This window comes from Gracilinanus agilis, chromosome 1 (genome assembly GCF_016433145.1).
Source record: "Gracilinanus agilis isolate LMUSP501 chromosome 1, AgileGrace, whole genome shotgun sequence".
In the NCBI taxonomy this organism is placed as follows: Eukaryota; Metazoa; Chordata; class Mammalia; order Didelphimorphia; family Didelphidae; genus Gracilinanus; species Gracilinanus agilis.
In genome coordinates, this window is record NC_058130.1 from 741,818,351 (window position 1) to 741,837,303 (window position 18,953).

Here is an 18,953-nt window from a genome sequence, read left to right on the forward strand (position 1 = left end):
TCTCCGTGATCTCTTTTTACAAACTGAAGCCATGCGCCATCGGGACTCGAACCCGTTCACTGGGACTCGAACCTGGCCCCCGATACCCCGGGCGGGCGGGCGCGCTCCCCGCTGCGCCAGCACGCCGCACGCGGAGCCTGCCAGCGGCCCCAGCGGCGTCCAGGGTCCGGCTCCCCACCCACCCACTGCCCCCCGCGGCGCCTGCTCGACTCCCCCCCACCTCCAGCTCAGCGCGCCCCCTCCCGCCCCCCGCCCGCGCAGCCACGTGCGCCCCTCCGCAGCCCCCACCGTCCCGCGCCCCCCGCCCCCGCCCCACTCACAGAGCTGCGCGCGCGCCGTGAGGGTCAGGATCACGTAGGCGCCCAAGCCGACCCAGGAACGCGCATAGAAAGGCGGGGCCTAGCGACGGAGGCAGCGGTGGCCGGGAAGGGACAATATCCTCAAAATTCGCTACGCTTGCAGGTTAGGACTACCTACAGAAAATGAGAGTGGATTTCTTTGGGATTAAGAGAAAACATCCTCATCTCACAGATGCAGAAACTGAAGCCCAAAGAAGAAAAATGATTCTCCCAATGACAATACCACTAATAATAATAACATCTAGCATTTCGACTGCACTCTTAAGGTTTATACGCTCTCTAAAGATCATTGATCTGCGAAACAACCCCGCAGAGTGAGGCAGTATTATTATACCCATTTTACAGATAAAGAATCCCAGGGAAGCGGCCAAGTCAGGACGTCATCCTTAGTTAAGAGCACTGTGACAAGCAGTAAGGTAAAAAGGACGACCCTGCCTTGAGGAAGCTAACATTCTAAAGGGGAAAAGAACAGTTTCTACATAGGAACAGGAAATATAGCGAGTGCATGGAATGCCTTCTCGGAAGGGAAGGCAGCAGGACAGGACAGCTGGGGGGCTTCATAGGGCACAGAGCGGACGGTCAGGAATCCGCCGAGTTCAGATCGGACCTCAGATACTCCCTAGCTCTTACTTTGGACAACTCATTTAACCTCCCGTCCAGTGCTGCGAATGTTCTCGTTTGTGGTGGTTCAGTTGGGTCCGTCTCTTTGTGACCTTATGGGCGCTATCTCCCAGAGTCTGTCAAAGTCATCATGTTATCATGTTCATTCCATGACCCTGACCATCTCCATCTTTGCCATCCCCTCCTCCTTTTTTTTTTTTTTTACTTTTTTTTTTACTTTTTTTTTTTTTTTTAATTTTAAACCCTTAACTTCTGTGTACTGACTTATAGGTGGAAAAGTGGTAAGTGTAGGCAATGGGGGTTAAGTGACTTGCCCAGGGTCACACAGCTAGGATGTGTCTGAGGCCGGATTTGAACCCAGGACCTCCCATCTCTAGGTCTGGCTCTCAATCCACTGAGCTACCCAGCTGCACCCCCCCCCCCTTTCCTTTTTACCTCCGATCTTTCTCAAAATCAGGGTCTTTTCCAACAAGTCTGGTCTGTTCATTACATGGCTAATCATTAACCTAATAGGTTGTTTGGGGAAATGGAAACTTTAAATTTACAATTAGCATTATGTGCTATATGTCCCAAGGGACACATAATGAGTGGCTTCATATACAGGCCAAAGCTGTATAGCATCCTAGATGGTCAGAAAAGGTCCAGTCCAAGTTGAGCCCTGTATTACCTTTCTAACTATCATAACTGTCTTTTTTTTTTTTTAAACCCTTAACTTCTGTGTATTGGCTCATAGGTGGAAGAGTGGTAAGGGTGGGCAATGGGGTCAAGTGACTTGCCCAGGGTCACACAGCTGGGAAGTGTCTGAGGCCAGATTTGAACCTAGGACCTCCTGTCTCTAGGCCTGACTCTCAATCCACTGAGCTACCCAGCTGCCCCCCTTTCACTGTCTTTTGAGTAGGTTGTCCCCACTGGGTCCCAGAAGCCTTCTTTTTCCTTAAAAAGACAAGTCTTACCCATTAGGCTCAGAGAAATTCTGCTTATCAGCAGTCCAGAAACAAATTTCTATACCCTCAAACAAACCTTTCTCATCCTACAATCACTTGCCCACTCTAAGGATTCCTTCAAACCTATGAGTCCATATTTTAGCAGTTATTCTAACATATTTGGCCGATCATTAACATATCACACTTTAGTCGCAAAACCTGAAATGAGGAATAGAAGTGTTGAATTGAATAGCTCCACTGTAAATACAAATCAGGGCTGGATCATATCCTGGCCCTAGACCATCTGAAGGAACTAAGACAAGGCCATACAGGAATCTCTTTAGGGTAATTTCCAAAGAAATTCTAGAATCATTTGTGATTTTCCAAAACCACATACATCAATTTTAGAAATATCCCTAGGTCAGAGATCCAATTATAAGAGCAGAACATCTATCTGTTCTGTTTCATCTCTTCTCTCTCTCTTCACAAATCTGCATATTCAAGCTTTATGGACTCTAGATCAAAGTCCCTCTTTCTTCTGTATTCAAACACAATATATACCTCTTCACCTTCTCTGAGTTGCTTTTACCATCATAAAAATAAACATTCCATTTGCTATTCCTGAAAGTGCTAATCAATAACTCCAAAGAATCCTGATTTAAAGGATTATATCATTAAAACACTGTATCTCTAGCATAGGGCTCATCAGTTATAAATTTTAGGTCATATTAGCAGCAATTCATGTAACAGTTATAAAATTCTGAACAAGCATTTTTCACACATATGCCATTTTTAAAGTCTTGCCTGCTTGGCTAGTTCCTTGGCTACAGTTTGCAACATATATCTTTATACAGATCAATATTTAATCAAAATATCAACTAACATCTAGGGGCCTCTCAAATTATATTCCCAAAGTTCATGTAAGGTAATTCATCAATTGCATATTACTCAACTCATTTTATCATTTTGGACTTGGAATATTTGCATTAAGATTCCATAGCTTCAAACAAACCATTCAGTCTTGACACGGCTGGCAACTTTTACTTGCTTGAACATCTCCCTAAAACCTCAAGTATATAATTTTTTTTTTGTGATTTGAAAAATTTTATTTAATCTATTAATTTAGAATATTTTCCCATTGTTGCATGATTCATTCTCTTTCCCTCCCCTCCTCCCACCCCCTTCCATAGCCAATGCGCAATTCCACTGTTTTACATGTGTCATTAATCAAGACCTATTTCCATATTATTAATATTTGCACAAGAATGATCGCTTAGAATCTACATCCCTGATCCTATCCCCATCAACCCATGTGATCAAGCAGTTGTTTTTCTTCTGTGTTTCTACTTCCGCAGTTCTTTCTCTGGATGTGATTAGTGTTCTTTCTCCTAAGTCCCTTCTCTAAAGTATATAATTAAATATATACTCATCTTTAAGTTCTATCACACAATGGTTGTCAACTTTTTGAGATAATACTTATGTACTGTGTTGCTATTTCCGTCCCCAAGTATAAGTGTGGAGCAATTATAAGGACTTCCTTCTCCTTCCTGTGTGCAAGGAAGGGGTTAATAAGCTTGTGAGCAATTTATCCTAAGGCTGCCTGGCTTGATTTAGGTTTTTATTACTTAACCTTGTCTCTTATCCCTCTTTAACATGTGAGATTACTACAATTTAAAATTTTGCATGTATCAAACACTTCATAATAAATTACTCTCAATGGATTTTAGGTTGAACTCCACAACTTCCAAATAACTTTGATTAAAGTTCATTAGCAATCTTTCAGTATTTAAACAAACTGAAGTTCAAAGCATTTACTCTCACTCCTTTCAAACCTCTGTTTAAAGTAAAATAAAACCTCCAGTTTAGTTTCTTTTTACCTCAAAACATTGCTATTTTAACTGATTAAATTCCATCAATGTCATTCTGATTTACCATTTGTTGTATCTATTTAGCACTAGAATCCACACCTATTATTTTCTTCTCCATTGCTCCTATTTCTTCTGGCTTTTCCTCTTTTACCATTATTGTAAATAGAGGAATGGTACTATATTTAATTGCATGTAATCCTTATATATCAAGCCCTACCTGATTTCTGGGCTGGTCAAATTTTCCTTGTTAAAGGCATATAGTTTACATATCATGTATCTTTAACCTATTCAGGTGGAAAACAATTCTCTTTGTAGTACAAATGCATACATATTTGGTATTTATTCATCATTACTTTCTAACAAATTGTGTCTGAATATATGTTAATCTCTTGCTCTCAAATTCCTTTTTATGTACTGTACACATTTAAAAAAACAGTTCATATAACCTTAGTCAAATACAAGTGTTTAGAAATTCCCTCTTTTGCAATATACCAAATTCTTAGTACTTATATTAAGTCACATGTACAGATTAACCACTTTTTTTTTTTAAACCCTTGTACTTTGGTGTATTGTCTCATAGGTGGAAGATTGGTAAGGGTGGGCAATGGGGGTTAAGTGACTTGCCCAGGGTCACACAGCTGGGAAGTGGCTGAGGCCAGGTTTGAACCTAGATTAACCACTTTTAAAACTTCTTATGTGTCATATGATCACTTGTTGCTAGTTCTGACAGCATATACATTAAAATAACATCCCATTTGAAAATCCCAAATTTAAGTTCTAGAATAAATTCCCCTCAACATTATAACTTTTTCTGAGGGACTTTTACATCTACAAAGTAGCCAGTATAATTTCTGTCCTTCCTGGAATAAACATTCCCTCTCTGTGTCAGACTGACTATTAATCACATTTAGACAACTCTCAAATTCACTGAAACCATTATGCATTGCAAGGTCTAACAAACAAACCTCTAACCATGAGTTTTTGTGCTCAATAAAATCTGGCTAACATTTCACATTTAACTAACAAACAGTTACCACAGTGAATGAAATTACATTGTATCCTATCAAAATCATTAGCAATCCTCCAAAGTTGCATACATCAACCCTTAAAATTAAATCTTAAGTGAAAAGTGCCTCAAACTGTGGAGTAAAATCTCCCTTTTCTCCTCTGAATTTTTCTCTTTTTCACTCCTTTGGGGGCCCATCCAATCACTGAACAGATATTTGCTTTTGTTCTCTGCTGAGGATTTTTGACTCTGGGAAGTTCAATCTTTGACACCCCTCCCCACTCTTCCCCTTTTCTTTTTCTGAATGTCCAGTTTAAGAATACTTAGAGACGAGACTGTAACAAAGATAACGATAAACAGAAACATACAACGTTGTGGCAAGCTTGCTTTGAAAGGAAAAAAATCAGTGTTTTAGGGCTCATTCTTAAAAAAGAAATATTTGCAGTGAGAAAATTCATTAAAACAGTTTCAGAATGCTGTCCCTTTAACTGAGAAGGCTGGGTTCTGAGCGAAGCTGCTGCAATTGGCCATATGATTGGCTGAGCTGACACTTCCTGGAATTTCTCATTCCCCAACTTTCCCTGCTGCCCCACAGCTGATTGATCTAAACTGGTTTTGGCTGTGATTTCTAACAAAATGCTCTTTTAGCATCCAGGCAAAACTGCTCTCTGCTCCAAGGTAGGGTTGGGAGGTGAGCTGTTCATAAGGCTAAGGGGTTTCTTAAGGAAAGAACTTTTCAATGCCCTCCCCCTTCCTACTCAGATTGTCATTCTTTTGCTTGGAAGCCTGCTGCTGGAGCAGAGCAAGCACTGCCTCTCCAGTGAAGCCCGTAAGGCCGAAGTTTGGTATGTTTGGAATGTAGGTGGAGGGAGTGGGGAACAGCCACTAAGAACGAAATTCCCCTTTTGTGAAATGCATCTTAAACTCTTTTTGCCCCTTCCTTGGTTTAACCTTATAGCTAGCCACACAGAAACAACAAAGACTGCACATATTCATACACCTTTGAACCTGAAGGTTCCCCCAGAAGTCACTGAAAGAAGTCTCTTTAATGACCCGGCTGTGGGATTAAAGCCACCTTGGGCAACCCAACAGCCTCTCCTGAACAGACTGGATCCAGATTTCCAGAAAAGAACAGAATTCCAGAGCAGAACAGAACTGACTTACCAGAATAGAACAGATGGTTCCAAAAGCGATTAGAATTTGTCTGAGATCTCCATCACCGGAAGCCGGGGCAGTCCTAAGTGGGGCACTTCGCAAAATGAGTCCAGACACCCAGAAGTTCCATGATTGGAACCGATATTTATTTATTAATCTATTGATCAATAAATGTATCCACCAGCAGGGACAGACTTCCCTAGTGGAAGCTGCCCCGAGTTGAAGTTACAAGAGGTTTTTATATTGTTTCATGCCTGCAAAATGCAGTGTAAGCTTAATTGACAGTGAATGATAAATTGCTTTATACAACCCCATTTAATGAGGGATGTAGCCTTGAAGTTACTGAAGCAAGCCTTATCCTCCAGAAGCCAGATGTGTCCTTAGCATTTGAGTACAGGACATCCCATAGCATATCTTATCCTATGCTGGATTCATCTTTTCCCCATTAGGAAGGGAACATTTTCTTACGTACATTGGCCATGTGTTGTTGACTGACATTCCCATGAAAAAGAACATTCCTGACATCCATAAGGAGACAGGTTTTCTGAGTATATTAACCAATGGATTGATGACTCAGTTTACCCCATTTCAATTCCTCCTATTTTTCTTATGCATGAGTCAAACCCTTAACTCTTCATCAATGGGCACAGTTGAGAGCGCAAGACCAGCAGCTTGATAGCCTGTAAGCACCATTGGACATAGGTTGTAAGCCAGTTAATTAAATAAGGGCCTATTAGTAAGGCAAATGGGATCAATAAGAGGGGCCCTGCAATGGCAGTGAGTATCGTTGAAGTGGGGTACTTCATAAAGCGAGTCCAGACACCCAGAAGTTCAAATGAATGAGACCAATATTTATTTATTAATCTATTGATTAATGAATATACCAACTGGCCAGGGCAGACTTTCCTAGTGAAAGCTGCGCCAGACTGAAGTTACAATGCAATTTTTATAGGGTGCAAGATACAAAGCAAGACAATGTCCATTAATGAGACATAACCTTGATGACCAGGTACAAAACAATTGAAGCAAACAAGCCTTATTGTCTAGAAGCGTCATTAGCGTGGGGTGCAGGACATTCCATTGTATATCTTATCCTATACTGGCTTCCTTGTTAGTAAGGGAGTCACTTTCTCATGGACACTGACCAGATGTTGTTTTAGTTCTGAGCTGACTGACCTTCACAAGAAAGCTCATGTCTGATTTTTCCTTTCTCCAGGGAGAAGCAGATTTTCTGATCGATGACTTAGTTTACCTCACTTCAGCGTGGTCAGCCAAGGGGACCAAGAGAAAAGGCCAGAATACCAATTGGTGACTTGGGCATTTGGTTCATTCTTGCTCCTGAATTCTACCATGGAGCAGTGCAAGAGAATCTAGCACAACTCCAGAATGATTGGCATGGAAGCAGCAGGATTCTCCCAACGCCACTCGCAGGCCACCCTGCTTAAAGAAAAGGAGGTCCAGTCCCCACCTCTTCTGAAGAACCATTTGTGCCAAGGAGGATGGTGGTTTTTCCAAGAAATTAACAGAGTTCTCTCATTCACTGAGGTCCATGTCTATCTGTTGTGAGAGATATTGGAAATTCTCACTGCCCTGAATCAGGGCATAAGTACTTAAGGCCACACTCTGCCCCTCATCCCCCATCCCTAGCCCAATCAAAATTGGGATAAGATTGGCTCCTCTATGGCGGCAAATAAGACCAGGTTGATGTTCCTCAGTCTGAATTCCCTCAAAATATCTCCTACCTCCTTCCCCCAAGTAGTAATAAATCTGGGGAATGATATGGACCAGGATGCAAATTACAGGTTTACCTGCAGCATCCAGTGTTTTTACTGTCTTCAGGGAAAGGCAAGGTGTAATCCGATAGTATAAGCAAACCGGGTCCCAGGAGGGCCCTTCCAGTACCAGGCCTCTGGGAAATAAACTTGGAAAGCGGTGACACGTAAAACCCAGTGGAATTGCTCATTGGCTACGGGAGAGGGGTGGGAGGAGGGAAGAGAAAGAACATAAATCACATAACCATGGAAAAATATTCTAAATTAACTAAATAAAAAATTTCAAATAAAAAAAAAAAGAAAAGAAAAGCAGTGACAATAATGACACAATGAGGGACAAGAAATGAACCCCTGAGGTCTGCCTCTGAATTCACAAAACAGGTGCCCTTACCCTGCAAGTCTCCAAGGATGAGGATCGGCTCATGTCCCCATTTACATTGGGATGGGGCCTCAACCTCTGAAATAAGGTCCACAGATCTGATTGGCCCAACACCAATGTAATAAGGAGGTTTAGGGTTCAAAGAGAGCCAGCAGTCAGATGTTGTCTGGGGAGCACTGGAATTCAAAAATTTATAAACAGTTAAGGAGGAGGGGGCGGTGTCCCCCAGTCACAGCTGGTTGTTTGGTACAGGGACTGCTGGGGTGGCTCCCACCAGGATACCCCTGTTCTGGCTGATGGCTGAGGGCAGAAACTTGCCAGTCGTTGTACTGTAAATTCCAGACCTGGGTCCTTACCAGAAATATACAGCCGACGTCCCCATGTTCACCCTACATTGGCCAAGTCCTTAACAGTTAAAACAAAGGGATTGTAGGAACCAACAGTATCCCCAGCCTCTCCAGTCCTGAAAAGTTGGATATCCAGATCATCATGGCACCATGGGGTTATGGTTTCACAGCCCCATGCTGCACAATGAAATTCCCCTGGTTTGCTACAAAGGGATGGCCCTATGTATGTTTGGAATTGGGGAGATGCCATTTAAAAGAATGTTACAAATTTTCTATGGACACGTGGGGACTGTGAGACTACATTTCCTGTGATTCCAATGGGTTTCCGGTTTTGGGGCGTGGGGATGTCAAACGTCCCCATGCATATGGCAGCTTAAATTCAGAGGAGGGCCTAGAGAAAGCCTCTTGGTTAGCTGGCTGGCGTAGGAGAGAAAGAAGATGGGCACCAGTGGTAATTTTAAAGGTAGTCAAGCGTGGTCATAGATATTTCACCAACAAGGCCATGACTATTAAAATATTAATTTCTCTTATACTATATGTCTTTATCAATTTTAATCATAACACCTACAGGAGCCAGACAAAGAAGGAAACCTCAGACAAGAGCTCTCCTGCCAGGGTCCCACACCAGAAAGCTTGTGAGTGGTGTTGCCGCTTCTCTCCCAAAGTCCACAAAGATCAAAATGAATTTTTAGCACCTGATGGGCCAGTATCAAGTTGACACTGGCCAGTTCCTTGCCATCCCTTATTCTACTGATCACCCAGCAGGTGACTTAGCTGGTGTTGTGAGGAGGATTATTTAGTTATTAGTTAGGAGACCTAACAGAAAGGGCTGGAGAATTCCAAATGGAATGGGGAAGCAGGAAGTGTGGCTTGCTCTCTCTCTGAGATGGACTCCATGGTGGTTGGGACAAGCTGAAACTGATCCTGGGAGACCTCAGAGCTAGTGGAGTTGTACCCTGATTCCCTGGGATCCTGGAGAGAGGTGTAGGTTGAAAGCAGAAGACATCAATCTTGCAAGTCAACACTGAGTAGAGAAGTGGCCTGTGATCTGGTGGACAGCTTGCAGACTCCTCTCCCTAACTGGCTACTTTGGATCATCAGTTCTGAAGATGTTGGCTCCTGGCATCCTGAAACATCTCTGGAATAGTTGTGAGATCCCAAGTTCAAGCCCTCTTCCTCAGGTCCTTAGCCAAGCTGTCAAAACCTGGCAGAAGCCAGGTTGGCTAAGGAACTTACCCCCTTTTGCTTCCAGTCCTGGGTTGTTAGTCATAGTTTTACCTAACCCCCTTTCCAATCCCCTCGTATTATAATTAAACTGTTTCCCTGTGTGGTTTTAATAATTTAAAGTCCTCATTGTGTGCATGTAATAATCTGAAGCCATTCCAGGCTGGGCAGGGCAGAGTGACAGTTGGTCAGGCTTAACTGCCATTTCAGTCAATGGTCATTCCCGTATAGTTACACCTGGTTCCCTGACTTGTAAAGTCTCTCCCATTGTCTCTTCCTGTCTCCTATCCACCCCACTGAGCCCACATTTAATATTTAAGTTAACTTCCCTGGTTTTCCCCATTATACTGGAAAGCCCAACCCTTCCATGTCCCCAGAACTATGAGCTCAAACATAATCCCAACCCATCATCCCCTCCCCATTTGTTCTCTATCAATGGATCTTAATCTTCAAGGGGTCCTGGGTTCTGGTGACCTTCCACTCTTCTGCCTCCCGCACTGCCACCTGTGGTGTGACCACTTTTAGTTGGGACACATAAATCCAGTGCTTCTTTCCTGCCACCTTGACAGCTGTTGAGGAGGTTAGAATTATCATGTATGGCCCAGTCCACTGGGGTTTGAGAGTTCTTTCCCGGATCTTCAAACCCACACAAGGTCTCCTGGTTCACCTGTAAAAGGGGACAGGTTACGTTTGAGGGGTGCAGGGTGGGCCATTTGGATGGTTTGGTTAATGGTTTTTCTAAGCTTGTCCAAGTCCTTCAGAGATGAGAACAAATATTACTTATTGTATTCAGCCAGCCTTTCTAGAAAGGAAATTTAGAAAGGATGGGAGGAGGCCTTTGAAACAGAATTTCAAATGGGGTAATACCTTGTATATAGGGGGTGCATCAAGCCCTCAGAAGGGCAAAGGGAAGGAGGTTTCCCAAGTTTTTGCCAACTTGGTCAAGTTTTCTTTTAATGTACGGTTCATTCTTTCAACCTGTCCCGAGCTTTGGGGCTGAAATGCACAATGTAATTTCCAATTTATGCCAAGGACCTTTGCTATGAAAGCAGAGCCATTATCTGATCCTATTCCAATAGAAAGCTCAAAACTAGGAATAATCTCCAACATCAATTTCTTTACCACTATTGAGGCAGTCTCATGCTTTGTTGGATATGCTTCCACCTAGCCTGAAAAAGTGTCTACCATGACCAAAAGATATTTATACCCATACTTTCCTGGGTTTCATTTCTGTGAAATCCATCTCCCACTATTTCCCTGGCTCTAACTCCCTCCCTGGTTCTTTTGGTCCCCCTTTTTGATTGACTCGTGTGCACATTTCACATCTGGAAGTGATGCCCTTGCAGATTCAATGCATATCGAAAAAAGAAAAGTCTCTGTCCAAGAGATCATCCAGTTTTGTGCCTTCCATATGTGTGGTTTCATGCATTCTTTTTGCCAATTATCTCCCCACTGTCTCTGGCAAAAGGACCTGGCCATCTGGCAGGACCAACCAGCTGTCTGATGTTGGAGTGGCACCAGCTTCCTACCCTGGGCCAGGTCATCAGGAGAGTAGTGAAGGATCAGGGGATCACGTGGTATCCCTATAGATAGGGCCTGGACAAGCAATACTGGCTGCAAGGCCACGGCACACACTGTTTCATCTGCTAGGCGATTACCCACAGCCTCAGATGAGTTACCTACATGATGATCTTTGCACTGGATGATGGCAAGGTGAGATGGGAGCCACTCAGTCTCAGAGGCCCAGAATTTCAGGGTTGTTCTTAATGTCCTTGCCTCCGGAGATGAGAACCCCCACCCCCACCCCCGTTCCTGGTCCATGGGCAGTGGCAAAGTGTCTGTATAGGTGTTAACAGACTTCCCCACTCCCCGGTGCAGGGCTTGTGTTGAGGCAATCAGTTCAGCTCACTGGGCTGAAGTCCCATGCCCCAAGGACTGAGCCCAGATGATCCTAGGGGATTCCACGACTGTGCCTCCGGCGTAGCATATCCCATCCTGCACAAAACTGCTGCCATCTACAAAAAGAGTATGAGAGGCATCAGGGAATGGGACATCGGTCAAATCAGGCCACAGGTTGGTCAGTGCGTCAAGGATTTACAAACAGTCATATATGTCACAGCCACATCTGCACCCTTCTCCAGAAGGAGTGTGGCTGGATGTAGGGCTTCAGTCTTAGAAAAGGTGACAGTGGTGGTTGGGGTGTGGGGTGTGGAATTAAGCAGGAGACCTTGATACTGTGTAATCTGGGCATTGGAAACCTCTCTGGAGGACCTCAGAGCAAGGATTCCATAGAGTGAGGTGCTGTCACAACCAAATCCTGGCCAAAGGTGAGCTTTGAGGCCTCCTTGACCAAGGTGGTGGTGGCTGCAATAGCCCGGAGGCTTGGTAGTCTCAGCAAAACCCAGTATCCAAAGCCTGCAGTATCCCACCATGCCCCAAAATTCCCACCCCTGCTGCTTGGTCCCAGGCACACGGATATTAAGGATTGCCTGGATCCAGGCCTGAGAGAGTTTCCTCACACCCACTTCCAGCTCATACCCCAGATAGGTAACAAAGGTGGCACAGAGTTGAGTTTTCTTGGCCGAGATCCTATAACGCAGGTGGCTCAGGAGCTGTAACAATTGGAAGGCAGCCGATTTGCAAGTCTCGACACTGGGGGTGGCCAAAAGTAGATCATCAACATACAAGGTGACATCAGAATGGCTTTCCTGGAACACAGACAAGTCCCTCCCCAGGGCCTCCCCAAAAAGGGTTGGTGGATTTTTGAACCCTTGTGGAGTTCGGGACCAGATTTTTCTGTCTCTCTTCCCTTTTCTTGGGTCCTCGAAAGCAAAGATCAGTTGGCTGATGGGGGCCAAGGGGATTGAGAAAAATGCATCTTTAAGATCCAAGACAGTATAAACAATGTGTTCCAGTGGAAGTAGACTCAACAGAGTATAGGGGTTTGGCACCATAGGATGAATGGTTTCAACTCTCTTATTAACTTTCCTGAGGTGGAACAGGATGATAGCCTGAGGTGCTAGGCTTCTGAACAGGCATAAAAAAAGATATAAACAGCAAAGAGAGTGATCCAGATGGGATAGTGGTAGTTTCCACTTAGGGATCCCTTGAATACTGTAAAAATATGGGGCACCAGGGATGTTAAAATGTAACCTAATGGTTGTGGGTACACACACACTGGGTTGAAGGAGAGACAGGACCAGGATAGGGAGACCAGAGTACACAGCTAAGCTGCTGCTAACTGTCAAGAATGGCTGTTGGCCAACTGTCACCCAGCTCACCACTAGGCCAGAGTCTTTGAAACCAGCAGGCAAGGTAAAAGGTTTTAACAGTTTTAATTATGATTTAACTAAATAAAGGTGGGATAGGGGTTTCTACACTAAAACCTAAATGGCAAAACCACAGGGCAAGGGGAGGACTTGACTTCTCTAATCTTAGTGATCTAAGCAGGCAGGGCCTAAAGGAACAGCACTGTAGTCTCTGGGAGGCTGCTTCAAACCTGGTTCCAGCCAGGTTTGACCAGCACAGCTAATGGGTCTGAGAGTGGCTTTGGGGTTCTCACGGTAATCCACAGATGATCACAGGATGCCAAAAGCCAAGGTGGTCCAAGGTATCTAAGTAGAGAGAGTGTGCTTGAGATGCTGTCCACCAGATCCCAAACTCCTCCTCCACTTGGTGCTGCTCTGTAGGTCTTGTCCACTTGTTAGGAACTACCACCACTCAGGATCCCAGGGAATCAGGATGCAGGTCTGAGATCTCCCAGAGCTAGCAACAGTTTGTGCCAACCATTAATGGAGTCTCTCCCAGGGCACAAGCCACTTCCTGCTCCTTCATTCCATCTTGGAATGCTCCAGTCCTTCCTGCAATGTCCATATAAACTATTGCTACATAAACTGCTAAATAAATCTTCCTCACAACAATACCCAGACGTGATCTCTGGGTATTCTAACTTCCAGTTAGTGAGAGTGAAGCAGAAACACTTTCTCTCACTGGGCCAGTTGCACAAATGCCTTGGAGAAAATTGATTTATAAAATCAGTATCTCTTTTATTATAAGAGGGGATACAAACTGAGGATCAGAACAAGGGGTCCCTAACTCTAAGGGATCTAGCTATTCACCCAACAACCCTCTATGTCTCTCTCAAGAGGGAGCCTTTGAGTCTTCTGGCTAACTTACCCTATTTCTATCTAGGTGTTCCCCAAAAGCTGACTAAGCTTCCTATCTATGACCCTCAGTAGTTAGTTTGATTTATTTCAAAAGCTGTCTCCACTCTTGAACGGCTGATTTTTAGATTAAAAAAACCCTTCTGGAAAGCACAGCAGGTATGGTCAGATCCTTTTCTAGATATTCCCAGTAAAACAGAGTGCCTCCAAAGATGATTTAGGGGTTTCTCCTTCTCCACAGTCAAGTTGAGGTAATGTAAGAAATAAAATGGATATAAAAGGATAGATTTTAAAATATTAGGGTTTTAAAGGATTTATTGGTAGTCATTAGAGAAAAGAAGCCACATGCCATATTAAGAGTTAGTTTGAAAGGACCTGCTATTACCTCCTCCTCCCATCCTGGCTCCACTCCAAATCACCAAAGAGGAAGTACCAATCCAGTCTCTCACTATTTATCCTTCTGTTTACATTATTATGCAAGACAGGAAGCCCATTGGCTCATGGGAAATGTAGTTTCAAGGAACCCTAAATGTCCACAGGAAGTTTAGATCAGGGACCTCAAAATTAGTTCAAGGACCCCCAAATTTCCAATATCACAGTAGCTAAGCTCTGACAAGCCACCTTTCCTCCACCCTTCTGGAAAGGAAGAGTCCAAAGACTCCTCTAGGAAGTCCCTAACTCTAGCAGTTGTCACTTCCAACTCTGCTTGTTCCAACTCTCCAAATCGTTCCTCCTCTGCCTTCTACCTGCTAAAATCCTTTCCCTTGAGTTCCTAATATGTGCCTTAAAGACAGCCTTCCACTTCTCTATCCTTTTCCCATTTCAGGAAGCAGGGAGTGTTCCAAGGAGATGGGCAAGGAATCAGAATTCCTGTCTTCAGAAGTCTCCATATGTGCATGCTAATCCCTTCACTGTCCTGCCTGCTGATATTGTACTGTCTCATCCAGATCGGACATGGCAGAGTTAAGAAGTTGCACCACCCCCTGTGGCTGGTGGGCAGCCAGGCCAGGGAGGTTAGATTCCACCCATATGCTTGGAACTTTGGCTTTGAACTCCCACAGTAATGGGGGGGGGGGGAGACACTGGACTGGCTGACTAGTGTAGAGCCCAAGATGTGTCTGCAAAGTGATGTCTAGTGTTGCCCCCTTAAATGAGATGGTGGCTTTCAAATTATATAGTAGGTCTCAACCCAGAAGGGGGTAGGGGCAGTCTGGCATTACCAAAAAGAAATGTGTTATAGTCCTAGTCCCTAGATCCACAGTGTGGGATATAGTCCAAGGGTAGGAACCAACTTGACTGTTAGTACCCTGGATAAGAGTGGTATGGGAGGACTATGGGCCGGGATCAGTGCACAAGGAGGAGTAGGTGGCTCCCGTGTCAACAAGGAAATCCCCCACTTTTACCTTAACCATGGATTCCCAGGGGCTGGCTGAGCCCTAGCCCCATCAGCCCAGTAGTTGAGGGATGGCACCCTGGCCCACCATCCACTGGGGACACTCCTTCTTCCAGTGGCCCTTTGAGGGCGCCATTTGCTTCCCAAGATTTCTGACCTCACAGACAATAGGAAATGTGTAATTTCTGGGTCCACACTCACGCGCAGCCCCATCACAGACTCAGACTGAGTTCGAGGCTCTTTCGGGGGGGCCCGGCCTAACAGTATACTGTGGACCCTAGAGACCTCTCTCCCCCTTCACACTCACACACCCACCAACAGCCCTTTCCCGAGTCCTTAGCTCCTAGTTCTGGGTTCAAGATCTTGCTGGGGTCTCCTTGATGAAGTGGGGTAACTTCATAAAACAAATCTAGACACCCAGAAGTTCAATTTAATGGAACCAATATTTATTTATTTATGTGATATTGGAAATTTGGGAGTCCTTGAACTTATTTTGAGGTTCCTGATCTAAACTTCCCGGGGACATTTAGATCTCTTATAAACTACATTTCCCATGAATCAGCTGTCTTCCTGTCTTACATGGTGATGTAAGCCAATGTAAACAGAAGCTTAAATAGGGAGATTGGGGGTATTTCCTCTTTTCCTATGTGAAGCAGCTTGGGGTCAGAGGTATGGCGCAGTATTTGAACTACATCTTATCAGGCACGTGGCTGTAATTATCAATATGGCTTTCAATAAAACCCTAATATTTTTATATATATCCTTCTATATTAATTTTATTTGTTACATTTATCTATTAAGCTATTGATTAATAAATGACACTAATGGCCAGAGAGGTCCTTCCTAGTGAAAGATATGCCAAACTGAAGTTACAGACAGTTTTTATAGGGTTATATATGTGCAAGATACAATGTAAATTTAAACATTATGAATGATATATTGCCTTAAACAATGTTGTTAATGATATATAGCCCTAATGACCGGGGCAAAATGACTGGGGCAAGCAAGCTTTATTTTACAGAAGCCAGATATGCCATTATCATTTGAGTACAAGATATTTCATAATGTTTATCTTAACTTATACTGGATTTAGTTCTTCATGGTTAGTGAAGGGTCATTTCCTTGTGTACATTGACCATATGTTATTTTGGGCACTAATCTCTGAGCCAACTGATTTTACCATGAGAAAGCACATTCCTGGTGTTTGCTTTCTACAAGAGGAAACGGATTTCTGATAAATACCTTATCCGATGGATCAGTTACTTAGTTCACTTCAATAGGAAGTGTCTGAGGCCAGAGATGAACCCAGGATCTCCATTCTCTAGACTTGACTCTCAATCCACTGAATCATCCTGCTGCCCCCAGTATACATTACTTCTGGAAAAACCATACTTTTGACTATATGGGTCTTTATCATGAAGATATTTCTGCTTCTTAGTACCTTGTCCAGATTTGTTATAGTTTTCCTTCCAAGAAGTAAACACCTTTTCATTTCATAACTGCCATCTCAGACTGCAGAACCCAAGAATTTAAAATCTGATTCTGCTTCCATTTCTTCTTCTAATGTTTGCCAGGAAATGATCGGATCAATTGCCATGATCTTAGGTTGTTTTTTTTGTTGTTGTTAAGGTTCAAGCCAGCTTTTATACTCTCCTCTTTCACTATCATCAAGAAGCTTCTTACTTCTTTACCTTCTGCCATCAGAGTGGTATCCTCTACATATCTGAAATGGTGAATATTTCTTCCAGAAATCCTACTTTTTTTAAATCTTTACCTTCCATCTTAGAATTAATACTGTATTGGCTCCAAGACAGAAGAGCTGTAAGAGCTAGATAATTGGGGTTTAGTGACTTGCCCAAAGTCACACCGCTAGAAAGTTTCTGAGGCCAGATTTAAACCCAGAACCTCCTATCTTTTGGACCTGCAAGCCGGCCAGCTGCTCCATTTCCTACCTTTGATTTATCCAGCCTGGCATTTTGCATAATCTACTCTGCATATAAGTTAAATTAAAGAGGTGAAAATATACAGCCTTGTCATACTTGTTTCCCAGCCTTAAACCAATCACTTGTCCCATGCTCTTTTCTAACTGTTGCTTCTTGCCCTGCATACAGGTTCCTCAAGAGACAAGATGATCTGGCACCTTCTGAGGACTTGTCACATTTTGTTGTGATCTACATGATCAAAGACTTTAGTGTAGTTAATGAAGTAGAAATAGAAGTTTTTCTAGAACTCCCTTGCTTTCTCCATTATCCAGTGAATGTTGGCAAATTGGTCTCTAGTTCCTCTGCCTCTTCAAAAACCAGCCTGCTCTTCTGGTAATTATCAGTTCACATGTTCTTGTAGCTTATAAATTCTTTTTTTTAAAACCCTCACCTTCCATCTTGGAATCAATACTGTGTATTGGTTCCAAGGCAGAAGAGTGGTAAGGGATAGGCAATGGGGGTTAAGTGACTTGCCCAGGGTCACACAGCTAGGAAGTGTCTGAGTCCATATTTGAACTCAGGACCTCCTGTCTCTGGGCCTGACTCTCCTTCCATTGAACCACCCAACTGTCCCCTACTTCATAGAATCTTAAACATAACCTTGCTGGCCTGTGAAATGAGCACAATTGTTCTGTGATTTGAACATCCTTTGCCATCGCCCTCCTTTACCTAAACTTATCTTTTCCAATACTATGACCACTATTGAGTTTTCCAATTTTACTGGCATATTGAGTATAGCAATTTTAATAGCATCATATTTGAATATTTTAATAAACTGAAATTCCATTACTTTTGCTAGCATTATTGTTAGCAATACTTCCTGAGGCCCACTTGACTTCATTTTCCAGGATGTCTGGCTCTAAATCAGTTAACTACATCATCATGATATCAGTGATGTTAAGATCTTTCATATATAATTCTGTATTGTCATAACTAGGCACTTGTTATTATTAAAATAAATATAGATGGATATGAAAAGAAGTATTAATATTTTAATTAAAGCCATGTTGGTAAAATATAAGATGACCACGTGCCTGCTAAGATCTAATTCAAATCCCCCGCCATACCTTCTCCCACCTGGCTCCCTCTTACCAAAAGAGATTGCCTCCAATGACGTCAGGAGTCTTATGCTCTTCTTTTACGTAATCACACTTCCTTACTACCTGCATTACAAGAGGAATCATGGGAAATGTAGTTTCCAAGTCCCCTAAAAGTCCATAGGAAGTTTGTCATATATCTAAATATTTTAAACTCAAATGAACCCCCAAAATTCCAAATAACACACACTAAATAAATGCTTGCTATTATACTTATTAGTACTGGGTATGACCAGGAAATGCCTCCTGCAGAATATATATATATTGCTTTGTAAAACAAAACAAAATAAAACATTTAATTTTTTATATACGAACAAAAAATTGTTTCATCTGATTTGATTCTCACAACAACTTTATCTATGACTCTCTTCTTCAGGATGTTCTTTTCTCCCTACATTTTTGTGACACTGCCATCCTGGGTGTCCTCCTCCTGTCTGACTGCTCCTTCTCACACTTCTTGGTTATGATCTTCCTTCAGGGCATGAAGTATTCCCTAAGGCAGTGATGGGCAAACTATTCCCCATGGGCCAGATCCAGGCCATAGTTTGCCCATCACTGCCTTAAGCAATTCCCTAATCACTACATCTGGATGTGGGGGCTTAGTGATTAGGGAATTGCTTAAGACAGTGATGGGCAAACAGCCTGGATCTAGCCCACGGGGAAT

The 18,953-nt window shown here is 43.2% G+C and overlaps 1 protein-coding gene across 2 annotated transcripts in view; it reads right to left on the bottom strand.

Moving 5' to 3' along the window:
* The window catches only part of PUS1 (pseudouridine synthase 1), a 24,170-nt gene extending 23,809 nt beyond the window's left edge, over positions 1 to 361 (bottom strand). For both annotated transcript variants that reach the window (XM_044658721.1, XM_044658720.1), the window contains exon 1: positions 321 to 361. The gene's annotated coding sequence lies outside the window, so the exon portion shown is untranslated. The remainder of the gene's footprint in view (positions 1 to 320) is intronic.
* Positions 362 to 18,953: the final 18,592 nt, after the last annotated feature.